This window comes from Lissotriton helveticus, chromosome 3_1, assembly GCF_964261635.1.
Source record: "Lissotriton helveticus chromosome 3_1, aLisHel1.1, whole genome shotgun sequence".
Taxonomy (NCBI): Eukaryota; Metazoa; Chordata; class Amphibia; order Caudata; family Salamandridae; genus Lissotriton; species Lissotriton helveticus.
Genome location: NC_136061.1, coordinates 646,599,528 through 646,623,907, shown reverse-complemented (window position 1 = coordinate 646,623,907; position 24,380 = coordinate 646,599,528).

The following is a 24,380-nucleotide window of genomic DNA, read 5'->3' as shown; positions in this document are numbered from 1 at the left end:
TCCTTATAATTCCACTCAGTGCCACTTAATTACACACAAATTAATTACATTCAACTCAATACAACATACACTCCAAATACTACTTAGTGCCACATAATTAGAGGCCACATAATTACACTGCACTCAGTGCAACATACACTCCAAATACAACTCAGTACCACATAATTACACACCAAATAATTACACTGCACTCAATGCAACACACACTCCACACAATACAACTCAGTGCCACATAATTATATGCTACATATCTACACTGCACTCAATTCAACATACACTCCAAACAATACCACTCAGTGCCACATGATTACACGCCACACAATTACACTCTACTGAATACAACAATCACTCCACACAATACCACTCAGTGCCACATACTTATGTGCTACATAATTACACTGCACTCAAAGCAACATACATGCCAAATACCACTCAGTGCCACATAATTGCACGCCACATAATTACACTGAACTCACTGCAACATACACTCCCAATACCACTCAGTGTCACATAAATACACACCACATAATTACACTGCACTCAATGTAACATACACTCCAAATACCACTCAGTGCCACATAATTACATGCCACATAATTACACTGCACTGAATTGAACATACACTCCAAATACCACTCAGTGCCACATAGTTACATGCCACACAATTACACTCTAATGAATACAACATACACTCCACACAATACCACTCAGTACCACAAACTTATATGCTACATAATTATACTGCGCTAAATGCAACATATACTCCAAATACAACTCACTGCCACATAATTACACGCTACATAATTACACTGCACTCAATGCAACATACACTCCAAATAACACTGAGTGACACATAATTACATGCCACATAATTACACTCTACTAAATGCAACACACACTCCACACATTACCACTCAGTGTCACATAATTATATACTACATAAATACACTGCACTCAATGCAACATACACTCCAAACTGTACCACTCAGTGCCACATAATTACATGCCACATAATTATACTGCACTCAATGCAACATACACTCCAAATACCACTCAGTGCCACATAGATATACACCACATAATTACACTGCACTCAATGCAACAAACACTCCAAATACCAATCAGTGCCACATAATTACACAACACATAATTACACTGCACTCAATGCAACATACACTCCAAATACCACTCAGTGCCACATAATTACATGCCAAATAATTACACTCTACTGAATGCAACACACACTCCACACAATACCACTCAGTGCCATATAATTATATGCTCCATAATTACACTGCACTCAATGCAACATACACTCCAAACAATACCACTCAGTGCTACATAATTACACCCCACACAATGACACTCTACTGATTACAACATACACTCCTTATAATTCCACTCAGTGCCACTTAATTACACACAAATTAATTACATTCAACTCAATACAACATACACTCCAAATACTACTTAGTGCCACATAATTAGAGGCCACATAATTACACTGCACTCAGTGCAACATACACTCCAAATACAACTCAGTACCACATAATTACACACCAAATAATTACACTGCACTCAATGCAACACACACTCCACACAATACAACTCAGTGCCACATAATTATATGCTACATATCTACACTGCACTCAATTCAACATACACTCCAAACAATACCACTCAGTGCCACATGATTACACGCCACACAATTACACTCTACTGAATACAACAATCACTCCACACAATACCACTCAGTGCCACATACTTATGTGCTACATAATTACACTGCACTCAAAGCAACATACATGCCAAATACCACTCACTGCCACATAATTGCACGCCACATAATTACACTGAACTCACTGCAACATACACTCCCAATACCACTCAGTGTCACATAAATACACACCACATAATTACACTGCACTCAATGTAACATACACTCCAAATACCACTCAGTGCCACATAATCACATGCCACATAATTACACTGCACTGAATTGAACATACACTCCAAATACCACTCAGTGCCACATAGTTACATGCCACACAATTACACTCTAATGAATACAACATACACTCCACACAATACCACTCAGTACCACAAACTTATATGCTACATAATTATACTGCGCTAAATGCAACATATACTCCAAATACAACTCACTGCCACATAATTACACGCTACATAATTACACTGTGCTCAACACAACATACACTCCAAATACCACTCACTGCCACATAATTAGAATCCACATTATTACACTGGACTCAATTCAACATACACTCCCAATACCACTCAGTGTCACATAAATACACACCACATAATTACACTGCACTCAATGCAACATACACTCAAAACAATACCACTCAGTGCCACATAATAACAGGCCACATAATCACACTGCACTCAATGCAACATACACTCCAAATACCACTCAGTGCCACATAATTACATGCCAAATAATTACACTGTACTCAATGCAACATACACTCAAAACAATACCACTCAGTGCCACATAATTACACGCCAATCAATTACACTCTACTGAATACAACATACACTCCACACAATACCACTCAGAGCCACTTACTCATATGCTACATAATTACACTGCACTAAATGCAACATACACTCCAAATACCAATCAGTGCCACATAATTATACACCACATAATAACACTGCACTCAATGCAACATATACTCCAAATACCACTCAGTGCAATTTTACACGCCACATAATTACACTGCACTAAATGTAACATACACTCCAAATACCACTCAGTGCCACATAATTACACCCCACATATTTAAACGGCACTCAAGGCCAGATACACTCCAAATACCACTCAGTGCCACATAATAACAGGCCACATAATTACACTGCACTCAATGCAACATACACTCCAAACACCACTCAGTGCCACATAATTTTTCGCCAAATAATTACACTGCACTCAATGCAACACACACTCCACACAATGCCACTCACTGGCACATAATTATATGCTACATATCTACACTGCACGCAATTCAACATACACTCCAAACATTACCACTCAGTGCCACATGATTACACCCCACACAATTACACTCTACTGATTACAACATACACTCCTCATAATACCACTCAGTGCAACATAATTACACACAAATTAATTACACTCTACACAATACAACATAAAATCCAAATACCATTCAGTACCACATAGTTATACGCCACATAATTACACTGCACTCAATGCAACATAAACTCCAAATACCACTCAGTGCCACATAATTACACGCCACATATTTACACGGCACTCAATGCCACATACACTCCAAATAGCACTCAGTGCCACATAATAACAGGCCACATAATTACACTGCACTCAATGCAACATACACTCCAAATACCACTAAGTGCCACATAATTACATGCCAAATAATTACACTGCACTCAATGCAGCACACACTCAACACAATACCACTCAGTGCCACATAATGATATGCTACATAATTACACTGCACTCAATGCAACATACACTCCAAACAATACCACTCAGTGCCACATAATTACACGCCACATAATTACACTGCACTCAATGCAACATACACACCAAATACCAATCAGTGCTGAATATTTACACACCACATAATTACACTGCACTCAATGGAACATACACTCCAAATACCACTCAGTGCCACATAATTACACGCCACATAATTACACTCCACTCAATGTAACATACACTCCAAATACCACTCTGTGCCACATAATTACATGCCACACAATTACACTCTAATGAAAACATCATACACTCCACACAATACCACTCAGTGCCACATACACATATGCTAAATAATTACACTGCTCTAAACGCAACATACACTCCAAATACCACTCACTGCCACATAATTACACGCCACATAAGTACACTGCACTCAATACAACATACACTGTAAATTCCACTCAGTACGCATTACACGCCACATTATTACACTGCACTCAATGTAACATAAACTCCAAATACCACTCAGTGCCACATAATTACACGCCACATCATTACACTGCACTCAATGCAACATACACTACAAATACCATTCAGTGCAACATAGTTACACACCACATAATTACACTGCACTCAATGCAACACACACTCCAAGTACCACTCAGTGCCACATAGTTACACGCCCCATAATTACACTGCACTCAATGCAACATACACTCCAAATACTACGCAGTGCCACATAATTACAAGCCACATAAATACACTCGGCTGAATGCAACATACACTCCAAACAGTCCCACTAAGTGCCACATAATTACACCCTACACAATTACACTCTACTAAATACAACATACACTCCTCATATTACCACTCATTGCCACATAATTACACACAAATAAATTACACTCTACTCAATACAACATACGCTCCAAATACCACTCAGTGCCACATAGTTATACGCCTTATAATTACACTGCACTCAATACAACATACACTCCAAATACCACTCAGTGACACACAATTACATGCCACATAATTACACTCTACTGAATGCAACACACACTCCACACAATACCACTCAGTGCCACATAATTATATGCTACATATTTACACTGCACTAAATGCAACATACACTCCAAACAGTACCACTCAGCACCACATAATTGCACTGCACTCAATGCAACATACACTCCAAATACCACTCAGTGCCACATAATTACATGCCACATAATTACACTCTACTGAATACAACATACACTCCTCATAATACCACTGAGTGCCACATAATTACACACCACATAATTACACTGCACTCAATGCAACATACACTACAAATACCATTCAGTGCCACATAGTTTCACACCACATATTTACACTGCACTTAATGCAACACACACGCCAAATACCACTCAGTGCCACATAGTTACACGCCCCATAATTACACTGCACTCAATGCAACATACACTCCAAATACCATGCAGTGCCACATAATAACAAGCCACATAAATACACTCGGCTGAATGCAACATACACTCCAAACAGTCCCACTCAGTGCCACATAATTACACCCTACACAATTACACTCTACTAAATACAACATACACTCCTCATAATACCACTCATTGCCACATAATTACACACAAATAAATTACACTCTACTCAATACAACATACGCTCCAAATACCACTCAGTGCCACATAGTTATACGCCTTATAATTACACTGCACTCAATACAACATACAATCCAAATACCACTCAGTGACACATAATTACATGCCACATAATTTCACTCTACTGAATGCAACACACACTCCACACAATACCACTCAGTGCCACATAATTATATGCTACATAATTACACTGCACTAAATGCAACATACACTCCAAACAGTACCACTCAGTGCCACATAATTACACGCCACATAATTACACTGCACTCAATGCAACATACACTCCAAATACCACTCAGTGCCACATAATTACATGCCACATAATTACACTCTACTGAATACAACATACACTCCTCATAATACCACTGAGTGCCACATAATTTCACACCACATAATTACACTGCACTCAATGCAACATACACTCCAAATACAACTCAGTGCCATATATTTACACACCACATAATTACAGTGCACACAATGCAACATACACTCCAAATACCACTCAGTGGCACATAATTACTCGTGACATAATTACACTGCACTAAGTGCAACATACACTGCAAATACCATTCAGTGCCACATAATTACACGCCACATAATTACACTGCACTAAATGCAACCTCAACTCCAAATACCACTCAGTGCCACATAGTTACAAGCCACATAATTACACTGCACTCGATGCAACATACACTCCAAATGCCACTCAATGCCACATAATTACACACCACATAATGACAGTCTACTGAATGCAACACACATTCCACACAATACCACTCGGTGCCACATAATTATATGCTACATAATTATACTGCACTCAATGCAACATACACTCCAAACAATACCACTCAGTGCCACATAATTACATGCCACATAATTACACTCTACTGAATACAACATACATTCCACACAATACCACTCAGTGCCACATAGTTATACGCTACATAATTACACTGCGCTCAACACAACATATACTCCAAATACCACTCAGTGCCACATAATTACACGCCACATAATTACAGTGCACTCAATGCAACATACACTCCAAATACCACTCAGTGTCACATAATTACACGCCACATAATTACACTGCACTCAATGCAACATTCACTCCAAATACCACTCAGTGCTACATAATTACACGCCACATGATTACACTGCACTCAATGCAATAGACACTCCAAATACCACTCAGTGCCACATAATTACACTCTACTGAATACAACATACACTCCAGACAATACCACTCAGTGCCACATAATTATATGCTACATAATTCAACTGTGCTCAACACAACATACACTCCAAATACCACTCAGTGCCACATAATTGCACACCACATAATTACCCTGCACTCAATCCAACATACACTCCAAATACCACTCAGTGCCACATAGTTACACGCCTCATAATTACACTACACTTAAACCAACATACACGCCAAATACCACTCAGTGCCACACAGTTACACGCTAAATAATTACACTGCACTCAATGCAACATACACTCCAAATACCACTCAGTGCCACATATGTACACACCACATAATTACACTGCACTCAATGCAACATACACTCCAAATACCACTCAGTTCCACATAATTACACGCCACATAATTACACTCTACTGAATGCAACACACACTCCACACAATACCACTCAGTGCCACATACTTATATGCTACATAATTACACTGCACTCAATGCAACATAAGCTCCAAACAATATCACTCAGTGCCACATAATTACACGCCACACAATTACACTCTAATGAATACAACATACACTCCAAATACCACTCAGTGCCACTTTACACACCAAATAATGACTCTGCACTCAATGTAACATACACTCAGGGGCGTAACACAGGCCCCCACAGCCCACCCGGTGCGGGGAGCTTCTAGCTCCAAGGGGCCCCCTCGGCACTGAACTCTGGCCAGGAGAGCTCCTGATTGAGCCCAGAGGGGACCCCTCTAAGTAGAGTGCAGGGAGGCCCCATAACTTTTCATTACGCCAGTGCATACACTCCAAATACCACTCAGTGCCACATAATTACACGCCACATAATTACACTGCACTCAATGCCACAAACACTCCAAATACCACTAATTGTCACATAATTACATGCCACATAATTACACTGCACTCAAAGCAACATACACGCCAAATACCACCCAGTGCCACACAGTTACACGCTAAATAATTACACTGCATTCAATGCAACATACACTCCAAATACCACTCAGTGCCACATATGTACACAGCACATAATAACACTGCACTCAATGCAACATACACTCCAAATAACACTCAGTGACACATAATTACATGCCACATAATTACACTCTACTAAATGCAACACACACTCCACACAATACCAATCAGTGTCACATAATTATATACTACTTAAATACACTGCACTCAATGCAACATAAACTCCAAACTGTACCACTCAGTGCCACATAGTTACACGCCACATAATTATACTGCCCTCAATGAAACATACACTCCAAATACCACTCAGTGCCACATAATTACAGGCCACATAATTACACTATACTGAATACAACATACACTCATCATAATACCACTCAGTGCCACATAATTACACACAACATAATTACACTCTTCTTAATGCAACATACACTCCAAATACCACTCAGTGCCACATAGTTATACTCCACATAATTACACTGCACTCAATGCAACAAACACTCCAAATACCAATCAGTGCCATATAATTACACACCACATAATTACACTGCACTCAATGCAACATACACTCCAAATACCACTCAGTGCCACATAATTACATGCCACATAATTACACTCTACTGAATGCAACACACACTCCACACAATACCACTCAGTGCCATATAATTATATGCTACATAATTACACTGCACTCAATGCAACATACACTCCAAAAACCACTCAGTGCCACATAGTTACATACCGCATAATTACTCTGCACTCAAAGCAACAGACACGCCAAATACCACTCAGTGCCACACAGTTACATTCTACATAATGACACTGCACTCAATGCAACATACACTCCAAATACCACTCAGTGCCACATAATTAAACGCCACATAATTACACTGCACTCAATGCAACATACACTCCAAATACCACTCAGTGCCACATAATTACATTCCACATAATTACACTGCACTCAATGCAACATACACTCCAAATACCACTCAGTGCACATAATTACATGCCACATAGTTACACTCTAATGATTGCAACACACACCCCACACAATACCACTCCGTGCCACATACTTATATGCTACATAATTACACTGCACTCAATCAACATACACTCCAAACAATACCACTCAGTGCCACATAATTACACACCACACAATTACACTCTAATGAATACAACATACACTCAACACAATACCACTCAGTGCCACATACTTATATGCTACATAATTACACTGCGCTAAACGCAACATACACTCCAAATACCACTCACTGCCACAAAATTACACGCCACATAATTTCACTGCACTCAATACAACATACACTCCAAATACAACTCAGTGCTACATTACACACCACATAATTACACTGCACTCAATGTAACATACACTCCAAATACCACTCAGTGCCACATAGTTACACGCCACATAATTACACGGCACTCAATGCAACATACACTGCAAATAGCACTCAGTGCCACAAAGTTACACGCCCCATAATTACACTGCACTCAATGCAACATACACTCCAAATACCACGCAGTGCCACATAATTACAAGCCACATAAATACACTCGGCTGAATGCAACATACACTCCAAACAGTCCCACTCAGTGCCACATAATTACACCCTACACAATTACACTCTACTAAATACAACATACACTCCTCATAATACCACTCATTGCCACATAATTACACACAAATAAATTACACTCTACTCAATACAACATACGCTTCAAATACCACTCAGTGCCACATAGTTACACGCCACATAATTACCCTACAATCATCGCAACATACACTCCAAATACCACTCAGTGCCACATAATTACACACCACATAATGACAGTCAGTGGCACATAATTACATGCGACATAATTACACTGCACTAAGTGCAACATACACTGCAAATACCATTCAGTGCCACATAATTACATGCCACATAATTACACTGCACTAAATGCAACTTAAACTCCAAATACCACTCAGTGCCACATAGTTACAAGCCTCATAATTACACTGCACTCAATGCAACTTACACTCCAAATACCATTCAGTGCCACATAGTTACACGCCACATAATTACCCTGCACTCAACGCAACATACACTCCAAATACCACTCAGCACCATATAATTACAAGCCACATAATTACACTGCACTCAAAGCAACATACACTCCAAACAATACCACTCAGTGCCACATAATTACACACCACACAATTACACTCTAATGAATACAACATACACTCAACACTATACTACTCAGTGCCACATACTTATATGCTACATAATTACACTGCGCTAAACGCAACATAAACTCCAAATACCACTCAGCGCCATATAATTACAAGCCACATAATTACACTGCATTCAAAGCAACATACACGCCAAATACAGCTCAGTGCCACACAGTTACACGCTAAATAATTACACTGCACTCAATGCAACATACACTCCAAATACCACTCAGTGCCACATATTTACACACCACATAACTACACTGCACTCAATGCAACATTCACTCCAAATACCACTCAGTGCCACATAATTACACGCCACATAATTACACTGCACTCAATGCAACATACACTCCAAATACCACTCAGTGCACATAATTACATGCCACATAGTTACACTCTTATGATTGCAACACACACCCCACACAATACCACTCCGTGCCACATACTTATATGCTACATAATTACAATGCACTCAATGCAACATACACTCCAAACAATACCAATCAATGCCACTTAATTACACACCACACAATTACACTCTACTGAATACAACATACACTCCAAATACCACTCAGTGCCACATAATTACAAGCCAAATAATTACACTGCACTCAATGCAACATTCACTCCAAATACCATTCAGTGCCACATAATTACACACCACATAATTACACTGCACTCAATGCAACATACACTCCAAATACCACTCAGTGCCACATAGTTATATGCAACATAATTACACTGCACTCAATGCAACATACACTCCAAATATCACTCAGTGCCACATAATTACACACCACAACACTCTACTGAATACAGCATACACTCCTCATAATACCACTATGTGCCACATAATTACATGCAACATAATTACACTCTACCCAATGCAACATAGACTCCAAATACTACTCAGTGCCACATAGTTACACGCCACATAATTACACTGCACTCAACGCAACATACACTCCAAATACCACTCAGTGCCACATAATTACATGCCACATAATTACACTCTACCGAATGCAACACACTCTCCACAGAATACCACTCAGTGCCACATAATTATATGCTACATAATTACACTGCGCTCAATGCAACATACACTCCAAATACCAATCAGTGCCGCATAATTACACCACATAATTACACTCAACTGAATGTAACACACACTCCACACAATACCACTCAGTGCCACATAATTATATGCTACATAATTACAATGCAACATACACTCCAAACAATGTCACTCAGTGCCACATAATTACACGCCACACAACTACACTCTACTGAATACAACATACACTCCTCATAACACCACTCAGTGCCACATAAATATATGCTACATAATCACACTGTGCTCAACGCAACATACACTCCAAACACCACTCAGTGCCTCATAATTACACGTCACATAATTACACTGCACTCAATGCAACATACACTCCAAATACCACTCAGTGCCACATAATTATATGCTGCATATTTACACTGCTCTCAACGCAACATGCACTCCTAATACCACTCAGTGCCACATAATTACACGTCACATAATCTATCTATCTATCTATCTATCTATCTATCTATCTATCTATCTATCTATCTATCTATCTATCTATCTATCTATCTATCTATCTATCTATCTATCTATCTATCTATCTATCTATCTATCTATCTATCTATCTATCTATCTATCTATCTATCTATCTACCTATCTATCTATCTATCTATCTATTGCCCTCTCTCTCTCTCTATCTATCTATCTATCTATCTATCTATCTATCGCCCTCACTCTATCTATCTTTCGCTCACCCTCACTCTATCTATCGCCCTCACTCTATCTATCTATCTATCTATCTATCTATCTATCTATCTATCTATCTATCTATCTATCTATCTATCTATCTATCTATCTATCTATCTATCTATCTATCTATCTATCTGTCTTTCTATCTATCTATCCATCGTCCTCACTCTATCTATCGCCCTCACTCTATCTATCGCCCTCACTCTATCTATCTATCACCCCTCACTCTATCAATCTATCTATCGCCCTCACTCTATCTATCTATCTATCTATCTATCTATCTATCTATCTATCTATCTATCTATCTATCTATCTATCTATCTATCTATCTATCTATCTATCTATCTATCGCCCTCACTCTATCTATTGCCCTCACTCTATCTATCTATCACCCTTACTCTATCACCCTCACTCTATCTATCTATCGCCCTCACTCTATCTATCCATCGTCCTCACTCTATCTATCGCCCTCACTCTATCTATCTATCACCCCTCACTCTATCAATCTATCTATCGCCCTCACTCTATCTATCTATCTATCTATCTATCTATCTATCTATCTATCTATCTATCTATCTATCTATCTATCTATCTATCTATCTATCTATCTATCTATCTATCTATCTATCTATCTATCTATCTATCTATCTATCTATCTATCTATCTATCTATCTATCTATCTATCTATCTATCTATCTATCTATCTATCTATCAGTCTATCTATCTATCTATCTATCTATCTATCTATCTATCTATCTATCGCCCTCACTCTATCTATTGCCCTCACTCTATCTATCTATCACCCTTACTCTATCACCCTCACTCTATCTATCTATCGCCCTCACTCTATCTATCTATCGCCCTCTATCTATCTATCGCCCTCACTCTATCTATCTATCTATTGCCCTCACTCTATCTATCACCCTCACTCTATCTATCTGTCTATCTATCACCCTCACTCTATCTGTCTGTCTATCACACTCACTCTATCTATCCCCATCTATCTATCTATCTATCTATCTATCTATCTATCTATCTATCTATCTATCTATCTATCTATCTATCTATCTATCTATCTATCTATCTATCTATCTATCTATCTATCTATCTATCTATCTATCACCCTCACTCTATCTATCTATCTATTGCCCTCTATCTCTCTATCTATCGCCCTCACTCTATCCATCTATCTATCGCCCCACTCTATCTATCTATCGCCCTCACTCTATCTATCTGTCTATCTATCTATCACCCTCACTCTATATGTCTATCTATCGCACTCACTCTATCTATCGCCATCACTCTATCTATCCATCTATCTATCACCCTCACTCTATCTATCTGTCTATCTATCTATCGCCCTCACTCTATCTATCTATCTATCTATCTATCTATCTATCTATCTATCTATCTATCTATCTATCTATCTATCTATCTATCTATCTATCTATCTATCTATCTATCGCCCTCACTCTATCTTTCTATCTATCTATCTATCGATCTATCACCCTCACTCCATCTATCTATCGCCCTCCCTCTATCTATCACCCTCCCTCTATCTATCACCCTCCCTCTATCTATCGCCCTCACTCTATCTATCTATCGCACTCACTCTATCACTCACTCTATCTATCAATCACATCACCACAGCATCACTCAGCAGCACCACAGCATCACTCAGGGACACCACAGTAATCACTCAGGGGCACCACAACATCACTATGCGCTACCACAGCATCACTGAACCCCACATCATCACTCGTCGCCACCATAACATCACTCAGCGACACCACAGCATCAATCTGTGGTCAATCTATGTTCTCTCAATGTTTCAAGCTTTATTACAAATGTCACAAAAAGATGTTAATATTTCACTTCTGTTCTTGGATTTTCGTCACAATAAAATACACTGAACATAATCTTCACAAAAGTTATTTACAAAAGTTTAAGCTATTGCCATTATAAATTACAATAACTTTGATTTAAGTATTAATTATTAAAAAAAATTAAAAGCCATTGTTATTTGTAATATCAATACATCTAAGTCACGTAAATACAACACATATTGCATTACAAATGCTATAGGTGTCACATTTGCGAAAGTTATAACTATTGGCATTGTAAATGACAAAGCTATTATTTTCGCTATTTTCAAAACCAACTTATAAATAAAAAATGTGTCATTTACAATACCAATAGCTCAAACTTTCCTAATGCAAGACCTATTGCATTGCAAATGCTTGTTCTTTTTTCCAGTTTTGTGTCGCCAATAAACACCACCAATGAACCATCTGGGATGTAATTTTGTTTGATGACGTTTGCTTCGGTTTTGAGGTGTTTTGTAACCCCATTCACTGGGGAAACTCATTAAGGAAAATCTTTAGAAGGTAAATCCTTTGTGTGGAGGTTTGAAACACAGAAGGCTGCCGAGTGCTCGCTAGTGCGAAGACCCAATGTAAACACGAGTACAGACTTTATGCATAGTCTTGTTTTGCACACCAAATCCAATTTAAGACGTATGTTGTGAAAGGTATTAAACACTTGTGGCATATGTACAGCACAATGACAGAGCACTGTGTTTCGCCACAATTGGTAACACCACACTCTGACATTCTGGAAACACAGGGATGCACCATATTTAAAATAATACGACACACCCTGCGTTTCCCCTAGCATTGGCGCTAACTTTATCTGTCTAGTGCCAATGCAGGCACGTTGCAGAGAATGATTGTTCATGTGCAGGAATGTGTTCCTTTCTGCACATAAACAATCAATAATGGTGATTTGTAACTTCAGTGTGTGCTGCATTCCACATAGAAACATCAAAAACAAAAACAAGGAAAAATTCATAATTTCTCCTTGTCGCACCAGGTTAAGACCAGGTTTTCCCTGGTCTTATTTTTGATGCTGCCCCATAGTTACACCACCCTTGTAAGTAGGGGGCAGCGTAAAAAAGCAATGAGTGTTGCGGCAAAATGCCCACTGTAACACCCATTGTCCGCCCTCTTTCAGGCTAAGTGCTGCGTGAAAGGGGGGATTATTTACAAGGAAGTGTTAAGCCACGTTAAGTGGCTTAACGCCACCTTGTAAATAAGACAAAGGGGTTATCGCCAACAGACCGCCAGAAAAAGTAACGTTCTAGTGGCAACAAGCCCTTGTAAATAGGCCCCTTGGTATTCAAATCTGATGTGTACTTTTTGTGTTAAGATGAAGTGTGAATGTGTAGCTAATGGCAGCTGCAAGGTAGTTCAGGAGGTGGCTTGTCATGTTTCTTCAGGCGCTGCCTGCATCCCTGAATGACAGCTGACAGAGATGCTCCGGATGTTTCTTGGGAGAATGTGTGAAACATCTGGGAAGCAGTAGCTCTGCACACTGCCCCTCGCTGCGCGTCACTGTCACTTAGGTCAGAGCTAACGCTCTCTTGTGCCATCTCACTCCTGCCCCATCAGCAACCGGAAAGTGATGCCTTGACTAGAACACTGTGATGTTGCGTCTGATGCATGCGCCTTCCAAAGGAGATGGCTGTTTAAAAGCTCGCCTGGTAGATTGCGCTTGTGATGACGCCACTAATCACGCGGGCAGCAAGAGGGTGCCAGCTAGCGATGGCACAACTCTCTATTAAAGGACTGAAATGTTGCTCTTCTGCTATTTTGCCTGCAGCGCTGAAAACTATTGCATGGTTCAATCTCGTATGATAGAGCTGGACGAGCGGCTGAGCTCTCAAAATACCCCCAGCTCAGCGTTTTGCAGACAGGTGAGGTCAAAGGCTCATACAGGGCCTTTCGGCTTCAATAAAGGTAGCATGGGCTGAGCTCAGGGCTTAACTCCTCAGCAACAAGGGAGGTGGAACAATCAACAGCCACAACCAGCAAAAGAAAAGGACTGAAAAATCGTGTAAATGTGTAAGCAATATTCCATTAAATGGTCAGGGCTAAAACCAATTTACGAATGTCTAGTCAAAATTGAAAGCATCAAAAATAGTCCATTTGAGATAAAAAAAAATTGCAAGAACCTGACAGTGCTCACCAAAGGGCCATATTACACATTATCATTGTTTGCGCCTAGCGCACTTTTCAAAAGGTGCGCCGGGCGCAAACAATGATAATGCGCCCTATTATTATTATTATTATTAAATCGGTTTTGTACAGCGCACGGTTACCCTGGAGCATCCCAGCGCTTTGCCAGACAGAGTCTTAGTACGAGCAGAGGGGAGAAGAAGATTTAACAGAAAAGAAGGGTTTTCAACTGTTTTCGAAAACGCAAGATGCAAGGTTCTGCGCGTAGACCTAGGGTGAGGGCATTCCAGAGGGCAGCGACATTGACGGAGAATCTCCTTCCTCCTGATCGGGCCTTTTTTACTCTGGGGACGCAGATCAGGTGTTGCTGGTCCGAGCGTAAGCTTCTGCAGGCTTTATATGGGACCACCATCTTTTGCAGGGCTGGGGGACCTTTGCCTTGCAAAATTTTGTGCGCAAGGCAGAGGGATTTGAATTTCACCCTTTCCCGTATGGGCAACCAATGTAGCGCCCTCAGAGTTGGTTTGGCCGAGCGAGACATAGGGATGTCATATAGCAGTCGTGCGGCCGCGTTCTGAACTTGTTGGAGTCTGTTCAGGGTGGCCTCAGGGGCCCCAAGGTAGATCGCGTTGCTAAAGTCCAATCTGGACATGATCAGACCCTGTATCAGAAGTTTCCGGGATAGAGGGGGAATCAGGGGCAGTATTTTGCGTACCGATCGGAGGAGGCCAAAACAGAGACCAGCTAGTTTAGAGGCCTGGGTCCTAAAAGAAAGATCTTGTTCCAACCAAATGCCCAGGCTCTTGATCTCAGCCTTGGGTTCGGGAGGAGATCCTAAACAAATAGGCCAGGCCGAACAGGGAAGAGAGGGAGATTTAGGACCCAACAGCATTATCTCCGTTTTAGACCCATTTAGTTTCAATGCTGAGTCCCCATCCAAGAATGGATTTTTGAAAGGCACGCATGAAGTGTATGAGAGTTCTCCGTGGATTGGGAAAGGGCGAACACCAGTTGGGTGTCGTCGGCGTAGCTCACGATCTTGATGTCAAAAGGAGCCACCACATCCTCCAGAGGGGCCATGTACACGTTAAATAGTGTGGGGCTCAGGGATGAGCCCTGAGGCACACCACAGTGGAGGTGGGTGGATGCTGATCGTGAGCCTCCTTCCCAAACCTGGAAGGATCTTTCTCTGAGGAATGACCTGAGCCAATTCAGCGCAGTCCCCCTCACTCCGGCATCTGACAGTCGCTGGAGTAACACTCGATGGTTGACAGTGTCAAATGCTATACTGAGGTCCAGGAGGATCACTGCCACTGATCCTCCTGAATCCAAAATGCAGCGTGCCTCCTCAGTGACTGCCAGCAAGGCGGTGTCAGTGCCTTGGCCAGGACGGAAACCTGTTTGGGAGCTTTTTAGCACACCGTTGGACTCAAGGAAGTTGGACAATTGATGGTTAACCAATTTTTCCGTGATTTTGCTGAGTCCCGGAAGGAGCGAAATGGGTCTATAATTAGCCATATCTGAGGGGTCCAGGCTCGGTTTTTTTAAGAGAGCTTTCACTATTGCACTCTTCCAGTTAGGAGGAACAATACCCGCGCCTAATGAGGCATTGATAACTTCAGTGACAGGCTCCACAACGGAAGGGGCGATCATTTTCAAAATTCTCATTGGGACGATATCCCGGGGAGAGCCACTCTTAATAGAAAGGAGGACTTTAAGGGATTCATCTTGAGTAATGGGGCCAAAAGATTCCAAGATCTTCTGGGGCAGGCTCTCATTCTCCAGAGGCTCGGGTCCTATCTTGGGTTGAGGTAGGGAGCTCAAGATTTTTTCAATTTTCAAGTGGAAGTACTTTGCCAGGTTGTTGCATTTATCTTCTAAGTTCTCCGAGGGGGCAGAGGGTGTGGGAACCCTCCAAAGTTCTTTAACCACCAAGAACGTTTCTCTTGCGGAGTTTGAGGCATTACTAATTTTCTCCTCAAAGGACTGAGTTTTGGCTAGCTGGATAGAAAGCTTATAGCTTCTTATCGCTGAACGGTATTCCGTCTTACTAGCTACTTTCCAATTTTTTCTCCAGGAACGCTCTAGTTTTTTACATGCCCTCCGCATCACCCTCAATTCGGGTGTATACCAAGGGGCAGTGTGTAGTCTTTTCTCCTTTTTTCCTGCCGCTCTCCTAGGGAGGACTGCATCTAGGGTGTTCGATATCCACTTACAGAGATCTGCTTCTGCTAGGACAGGGTCCTGTGAAAGCAGTGGGCATGAGGCTACAAGGCTTCGTGAAAATTTTTCAACAGATAGCCTGGCCCAAGGTCTTTCAGGTGCATCAACATTAGAGGGAGGGAAATTCTTAGTTTCAATTTCCCAGGTGAAAGGGATCAAACAGTGGTCCGTCCATGGCAGGGGGATGGGAGGGGCTGCTTTCATGGTGGAGATATTTGCCAAGATAGAATCTAACAGGTGGCCCTTGTTGTGAGTGGGCTCCAAGTTTATAAGGTCAACCCCGCAGATTCTAAGATCATGCAAGAGGGCAGTCGCCGACCGGTCTTCCTGATCGTCGAAGTGGAGATTGAGGTGTCCCAGGATAATGAAATTGGTGGCAGAGGCGGCACCGACCATTGCCGTTTCTATAATTGAGTTGGCAAAGTTTCCAATATTTCCTGGGGGGGCGGTAAACTAACAGCCCAGACATTGTGACAGTGTGAGAGATTTGAAAGGAGAACTTGCAGCTCTCGCAGTCTTCCACCTCCCCTTTCTGGGTTCTGCAGGTCAGTGAGTTTTTATACAGAATGGCGATGCCTCCTCCTCGGCCCAATGGCCTGTCCTGGGTCAGGATTAAATAGCCAGGGGGAAGGGCATTCACCATGTCTGCTTCTGAGCCATGCGTAAGCCATGTTTCCGTAAGAAACAACACGTCCAACTCCCGTTCAGAAGTGAGGAGGTTAACCTCAAGCGAGTGCCTGGGGAGAGATCTACAATTCAAAAGACCCAGAGGTAGTGTGTGTTTTACCGCTACTCGGTTGGGGGGTGGCAGAGTGCACAGTAAGTAAAGGGCGGAGGGTTCGTTTGAAATGAGGGGCAAAATGCGGGAGGCACAGAGCGAGCACGAAGTAGTGCATCTCGGGAGTAGATACGAGAGGCACTTGTTGAATTAGGCATAGTGACTGGCCCTGGGCTCGTATGGGCGCGGACGGGCGCAGACGGGCTTTCCTTTGGCGCGCCTTCGGCGTGCCGCCGGCGCGCCCGCTGCACCCGCCCGCTGCGCGGACGGGAAGGTTGCTTGTTTATATGCATCTAAAGGGGTGGGAGTAGGGCGGAGGGGCGGAGATCTCTAACGCGAGCCTTCCCCAGGCCAAGATGGCGCCTGAAGATTCTCGTGAGGTGCCTGGCGCCTGGCAACAGTGGCGCTGCAGGACACAAGAGAGGGACCTGGAGCGATGTGACTCTCGCTCCAGGTAGGGGCTAGTATAAAAAAGCTCCCTTTAAAATATATACAAGTTTTTAAAAGCAAGTGTATTTAGTATTCAAATAACACCAAGTGTCAAGACAATAATAGCAGCGCGCAAGAGAGCGCAAAGAACTCCCGGCTTCCGCCTCAAGGGTGAGTAATGGCAAGTATCACGAGCGCTAGGAAGTCCTGCCCTTAAATATCCTGGGAGGGCGGAGGGGCGGAGATCTCTAACGCGAGCCTTCCCCAGGCCAAGATGGCGCCTGAAGATTCTCGTGAGGTGCCTGGCGCCTGGCAACAGTGGCGCTGCAGGACACGAGAGAGGGACCTGGAGCGATGTGACTCTCGCTCCAGGTAGGGGCTAGTATAAAAAAGCTCCCTTCAAAATATATACAAGTTTTTAAAAGCAAGTGTATTTAGTATTCAAATAACACCAAGTGTCAAGACAATAATAGCAGCGCGCAAGAGAGCGCAAAGAACCCCCAGCTTCCGCCTCAAGGGTGAGAAATGGCAAGTAAGGTGAATGCGGTGCCCCCAGGGCAGCCGCAAACATGCGCTGCCCTGGGTAGCGCATTCATATGAAAACACCGAGCAGCTGCTCCTTGTTTTCACAGTGCAGGTGGCACCCGCCAGCACTTTCAAAGGGGATTAGATGTCTGGGGGATCCATGGCACCCCTTTTCCAACCTGCAGAGGGCTGCTCTCAGGGGACACACTGACAGTGTGCCACCTTTTAAAGGCGCACTGTCTCTGCGCCTCCTGAGGGATTCTTTGACTCTGCGCCAGCGTCTGTAATATAGTGCAGGGCAGAGTCGAAGGAATTCCCACATTTGCATAGGGCACCCTATGCAAATGAGGGAACACCCTCTGTTGATAGAGCTGGCACTTTAAGTGCACCCAGAGTCGAAGGAATTCCCACATTTGCATAGGGCACCTCTATGCAAATGAGGGAACACCCTCTGTTGATAGAGCTGGCACTTTAAGTGCGCCAGCGCTATCGGAATTATAGAAGGGGACGCACACAAGTATGCGCCCCCTTCTATAATACCAAAGTTCCCCAGGGTCGCACAAATCGGGTGCAAACACCTGTTGCCATCCCCAGGTTTCAAATAAAATTGCTTTAAAACATATTTAGAATTTTCTACATCTCTTTTATCTCCTGATAGATAGTCTGACACCCAATCCATATGTAGCGGCAATCTGCACAGCTTTAGTTCATCACTTGTGCCATCAGCCTCGACGATAAGGGACTTAAAAGACATATTTGTGCACCTCTCATGTTAAGGCATTGGTTCCTTTCACTGCTGCAAAAGCAGCAGGACCAATTATGCTTTGGGAGCTATTCTAACCTTTCTACATGGAAGAGGGTTTGGAGACAGAAAACAGCAAACCCTTTTTTTCTCCTTAGGTATTATGTGGCTATTCTGAGATTGTTTGCTATCACTATGTAGTGCATAGCTGGGAGACTTTCTCCTGCTCATGAGGTGCTCCTCGCCAGACTTTATGACATCGGTCTGAGGGGGACGGTGTTCAACTGGTTTACATCTTTTCTTGAGGGCCGCCGACAAACGGTCTGGGCCTCCCCGAGCTCCGCCGAGATGCCGCCATTGGGAGTCGGTGTTCCGCAGGGTTCTGTGTTGAGCCCGACTCTTTTTAACATCTTTATGACACCTTTGGCGGCACTAGTGGAGTCCCTTGGGGCCCAGATCGTGTCCTACGCGGATGACACTCAGTTGCTCTTCACGTGTGGGAAAGATCAGGCTTTTGATGGCGAGAATATCCGGGGCTGCCTGGAGTTGGTCTTCAGCTGGTTTCAGTTGAACAGCCTCAAAGCCAATTCCAACAAATCGGAGGTGTTGTTCTTCGGTTGCTCCCTCGACCCCGATTGGCGGGCTTGGTGGCCCATAGATATGTGTCCCCCTGCCCAGGCATCATTGGTGGCAAAAAATCTGGGAGTGAAGATTGATAATAACTTGACGTTGATATCACATATTCGCGGCCTGACGGGCACCTGCTTTGGTATACTCAAGATGCTCCGGAAGTTCCTGCCTCTGCTCACAGAAGAGCATAGAAAGATCACTGTGCAAGCCTTAGTCGGCTCCAGACTGGACTATGCGAACGTCCTGTATGTAGGTCTCCCGGACTATCTTGTTCAGCGGCTGCAGGTTGTGCAGAATTCCGCGGCCCGCGCCATTTTTGGCCTCCATAGGCGAGTGAGGGCCTCCGGTTTGGTGCAGTCGCTTCACTGGCTGCCCATCCGAAAGCGGATCATGTTCAAAGTACTGACCCTGGCGCATAAAGCGCTATTTGGTGCTGGAGCAAAGTACCTACAACGCAGGCTTGCTTTCTACCGTCCGGCTAGATCTCTGCGGTCAGAATCTTTGTTTTTGGCTGTGGTTCCCCGAGTGAGGAAGGCACGTACTGGGGGGCGCTCCTTTAGTCTGAGGGCCCCTCAGCTGTGGAACACCTTGCCTCTGGCCCTACGGTCCTCCTCTAACCTTCTCCTGTTCAGGAAGAGCCTTAAGACCTGGCTTTTTAACCTTTAGGATGTCTTTCTTTTTTCTCCCGTGTTTGTTGTTTGTTTTATGGTGTTATGTTTTTTACTGAGCTGCCTCGACAAAGCGCCGGGACACTCCTTTGGAGTAGCCGTGCGCTATAGAAATAAATACTTAACATAACATAACATAACATAAATTAAACACACAAAAGGTGTTGAGAGAAAGGCTTAGAATTTGTCTCACCAGTGACAATTGCATGGGTAGCATCCCAGTAGCATCCCAACACTTTGTTATTTTGCCCACCATGCTACCTCAGTTTGGACCCAGCCATATACAAATCAGTCTAAGCCCTGCTCCAATAGGAACGGTCGGGCCTGAACTTCCAGGCCAGGCGCTCCTGAACCATAATATGCAAGTGGTTGTGCTTTACTGCTGTGTAGTTGCAGCTCTAGGATTGCAAGAGTGCGACATTGCAGCTCTTATGCTGTGTCTGGATTCTCACTTTCTGCTTGAGATTGACAGCATGGTTTCAGCTTTTCATTGGTTGCTGCTCTTTGGTTGCTCACTTGACACTGCTGTTCTTAGATTGAATGTGTTACTGTGCTGTGGTTGTCTGAGTGTCATAGTGTTCTATTTGACATACGGTAGATACTGTATGATTGCTGGATTGTGCTTCCTTACATTGGTGTGTAATTGCTGCTCTGTGTTTGTCTAAATGCGATATTGTTCTCAGGTGGTATGTGGCTGTTCTATGCTTGCCGGTGCATGCCATTCCCATTTTTATTTTGGATATAGTTGCTACAGTGTGATGCCAGGGAGTTAATGTGCTGTTCTCAACTGGTGTGAGGTTGTTCTTCTGTAAATTGATGATCTGATTGCCCGAATGTGCGTGTGCAATTCTTAGTATGGTTGTGTTTGCTCACCTCTAAGTCCCTGGTAGTGGTAGTAAAGTTCTAAGCTGGCATGTGGCTGCTGCTCAGTGTGTGTTATATGGATATTTAGTGATTGTGCGAGTGTGACTGTGCTGTGCTTAGTTTCTATCTGGTTGTTGCTGACTGTGACTGTGCTGTCTTTAATTGATGTGATTACTACCCGTCAGTTAGTTGCCTGGGTGAAATCATGTTGTCCTGAGCTGGTGCCTGGTATGTGTTATACGTTTATTCTAGGATTGCCTGAGTGCGGTTGTCTTTTGTTGCAGTGTGGTTGCCGCTCTGTGTGGAACTGCCCTGCAGCCATCTGTGCCCGGCTGTTCTGCACCTGCCTGCCTCCGAGTCTGCGCCGTGGCTGCCAGAGAGGCAGAAATCTTTCCCACAGAATAATTGGGGTGTTTGTGGGAGCCGCTGACATATTCCTTCTCGGATAACTTGCTGTAAAATAATTGTTCGCCCTCAAGGGAGGTTTCTTCCTCGTCTCTGTTAATTAATTGAAAGTGCTTATGAATTATACAGAGATTAAGTTATATATACTGCATATTAAAAAAAAAACAATAAAACCCCCACTCTTTGAACTCCCGAGAAAGCTGCGGCGGATCTTCGAGAGGCAGGACGCGGGCGGGGACCCCAGAGGCCGCGGCGGAGGGCAGAGAGAGGGACTCCAGCCCGGCGACGGAGGTCAGGAGAGAGGGACTCCAGTGGCCGCGGCGGAGGGCAGGAGAGAGGTGTAGAGAGCCATCCGGGCTCTCACATACATTGTATCCTTACACGCACGCACGCACACGCAACCTTGGGGCGGGCTCGCCCCTCGGTATAAATAAACAAGCGGAAGACCGCTCGGGGTCTTTCCGGCTGAGTGCAAGCAAGTGTTGGTGTAGTTATTCAGTGCATATACATACACGTGGTAGGCCCAGCCTCACCACTCTACATTGGCGACGAGGCCGGTGTACCTGGACCCGCGTGTGTCTGCCTCGCGCGGCGGTGCCTGCCGCTGTGCTGCTCTGGCCCCGTGCGCCTGAGACCCGCCCACGCGTCTCCCGTGAGGGTGCGCCTTCGGCTGGCGGGACTCGGGACCGGCGGAAGCTGACGTGCGGCTGGGTGAAGGCCCTGCGGGTGAGTGCTCATCTGCCCCGCTTGCGCGGCCCCTGCCTTCCGCACTCCGCCTGCCACCGCGGAGGAGGCGCGCCTGCTGACTGCAGGCCCGGCGAGCGCCACGTGACGACCCGCCCTGGGCCCGCCCTCGCTCTTCGGAGCTGCCGCGCATGAGGCGCCCTTGCAGAGGCGCGCGCTAGGCACGACGCCAGGCCCCTCCTGCTGTGCTCCTGCCCTCGTGGGGCGAAGGGACGTTCTCACGGACTGTGAGTCAATTAATGGGGACATTTGAAGGTGTCAACACGCTCAAAAAAAAAAAAAATAAAATCAAATAAGGAAAGAGGCAACAAGCATTGGCACATGCAACAAGGCATCTCCATTCACATTGGCTCCCACAAGGCCGTGCATCATTGTCCTTGCCGCCACAGCTGGTCCCTGGGGTCCTATCCATCGCCACTGCTGACTCTTCCCGCGTCACGCCCTAAGGCGCCTCGAAACGCTGCGTGGCCTGCGCCCCTGCCCTGCGCCTCACGCCGCCGCCATCCCGGAAAGCACCAGCAAGGCCAGAGTGACGCCTCGCCATGAACAACGGCGCTCCAGGAGCGGTCCAAGACGGGGCTGGCCAGCCCCCCCAGCAGCAGCCAGCTGCGCCCGCCGCTCAACCACAGGCTCAAGCACAGGCCGGAGCAGGCGCCCCTGCAGGTCCTCACGCACCCGCGCCCCATGCGCATCAGCACGCCGGCGTAGCACCCATACCGCCATTCAGCGAATCAGCAGACCCGGCAACGGCGGCCGTCCGCTGGAGAGCATGGGTCGGACGCCTCAATCTGTACTTCAGGGGCACAAGAGAAACCGACGGTACGGTGAAGAGGTCGCTCCTCATTCTCTATGGGGGTCAAGAGATCTATGACTTATTTGAATCGCTCCCGAACACTGGAGCCGAGGACAACTATGACGCCGCAGTCGCGGCC